Raw genomic sequence first — 2,500 nt, forward strand, 5'->3', positions numbered from 1 at the left:
AGAGCAAAACATATACAGACACACAAAGACACAGACAGACAGAGACACACACAGACTCTCAGACAGACACACACACACACACACACACACAAGTGTCGTGAAACAGACACAGACACAGACACACACACACACACACACACCACAGTGTCGTGAAACAAACAAACAGACAGACACACACACACACACACACACAGTGTCGTGAAACACAGACACACACACACACACACACACACACAGTGTCGTGAAACAAAAAGACATAGACACACACACACGCACACACACACACACACACACGCACACCCATCCATACTTCCTCCCCCCGCGACCCAAAAACTAGACAAGTCAAGCACATTCCTGCTCCCAGCGATTTCCTCCATCTTCTTCTAAACAGACAGGATCCCATTACAGGAGGCCGAGGCGCTTCCCCTTATCTCTAGCAGAAGCCACGGCCGCCCCGAAAATAACACACACTCCTTAAAGGAAATGGGACCAAATATCTCCCAGGCAAAACACAATAACTAGGAAGGAGCTTGGCTACTGAGGCGGTAGAGAGAGAGAAGATACCGTATATCCCTCTGAATAATTATTCTCTTCCTAAAAAACAGACTTGATTACACGAGAGGAGAGAGGGCAGACAGACAAAAAGAAAGAAAAGCTTTCTTAAAGGGAAGGGGAGATGCTGCAGGCTCCTTTAATTCAACGATGACCCTGACTGACTCTTGTGATTATTCCCAATTATGTATCAATTAGAAAAAAAAGTGCTGATTTTTCATCCGGACGGAAGAAAGGCAGAGCAATCAAAATCTGTTAGGAGGAGAGAAATGGTAATGGTGTGTGTGTGTGTGTGTGTGTGTGTGTGTGTGTGTGTCCATGCGTGTGGTGTGTGTGTGTGTGTGTGTTAGGAGGGAGGAATGGTAATGGTAGCCCATACTAATGATTAATCCTGTGGCCAAGTTGCTAGGGTGTGTGCGATCCTGTGTGTGCGTGTGTGTCCTTGTTGAAATGTCTCATTCTATAAATGCTTTTGTATGGGGCTCATAGTCATGTTACATGATGTATCATATAAGACTTGGAATGGAAAAATACCGACTCACAGGGTCGTGAACCCAAACTGAAAACCTCCTTCAGATTCAGATACAATGTCATTGTCATTGGTAGAGTACAAGTACAGAGACAACGAAACACAATGTACATTTCAAGCCTGCTAACTGTGACACTTTAAACTAAATGTGAAATAATACTATTGTGCAATATGACAACCCTAGTCGTCTATCTGTACAGTATAGTACAGTGGATTCGTGTACATAGCCTTTATTTATGTAAACCAGCTCCTTCCCTTGTGATTTTTTTTAAAGTTTTTTTTTTTTTTTTCCTAAAAGTTTTTTTTTTTTTTTTTTCCTTTCCTAACACCAGGGGAGCCACCCCTCCTAAATTTCGTTGTTTGGTACCTGTACTGTAGCAATGACAATAAAGTCCATTCATTCATTCAGCATCTAGCCAAGTGCATATAGTGCCAAAAAAGACATAAAGATATATGTACATATACTATTATGTACAGTGAGATATGGACAGACAAGGGCGAGATATGCACAGTAAGATATATGCAGTAGATATGTACAGAGCAATGGCAATGGTTATCAATACAATATGTACAGCATACAGCACTGCGTCTCCTGAAGACACCCGCTTTTCCCCTTTACTGTGTCCCATAAAAACTTATATTGCCCCCCTTGTACTGTTTCTCTGTTTCTCCAGTGTGTATAAAACTAAAATATAAAAAAAGGCTAGGTTTAGAAGAAGGTGATAGAAGAAGGTTTTTCCTTCTATCACAGAGACTGCCAGTGGCCCCTGGCCTGAGCTGGATTACTCTTCATGCTACGACTGGCGGATTGATGATTCACTTGCTTAGTATTCAAATGTATTGATTGTAAGTCGCTTTGGAATAAGGCGTCTGCTAAATGCCAAAAATGTAAATATAATGTAATGCACAGTGTGCATAATGTGTGTTTTCCGATCTGATGTACACTATGTGGAACTCTAACACACAACATGGCGTGTGTGACAGTTTTAGAAAGACACAGCTTTGAGTTTGGACGCTTCTGAGTGGATGTCTGATCATGTCTGATGTTCTCTCTGCGTAGATCTGCGCCCGAGATGCCGACGCGAACTCAGACGAACATGATAACATGTAAATCTACCTAATCCTGTTCTGTGATGTGTCACGCGATCAATCACACACACGCACGCAATCGCGCGAGCGGAATCACACGCGACACAATAACACCTTTGAAACTAATCGGGGAGCTTACGATATCTGTCACTCCATCCCCCCCCTCCGAGTCGTGTTCCGTGATATGATCACACCTCTCATACCTCCACACCCGTTCACAATCAATCTATAACACGGCCCCACGAACCGAGAGAGAGAGAGAGAGAGAGAGAGGGAGGGAGAGAGAGAGAGGGAGAGGAAGAGGGAGAGAGAGAGGGAGAGGAAGAGGGA

At 43.4% G+C, this 2,500-nt stretch overlaps 1 protein-coding gene across 1 annotated transcript in view; it reads left to right on the forward strand.

Annotated features, from left to right (window-relative positions):
• Window positions 1–2,500, forward strand: part of fndc7a (fibronectin type III domain containing 7a) — a gene marked incomplete at both ends in the record, with an annotated part of 25,022 nt that overhangs the window by 8,912 nt on the left and 13,610 nt on the right. The gene's annotated exons all lie outside the window — the stretch shown is intronic.

The sequence above is a fragment of the Nansenia antarctica genome (genome assembly GCF_963989245.1).
Source record: "Nansenia antarctica genome assembly, chromosome: 16".
NCBI classification, from domain to species: domain Eukaryota; kingdom Metazoa; phylum Chordata; class Actinopteri; order Argentiniformes; family Microstomatidae; genus Nansenia; species Nansenia antarctica.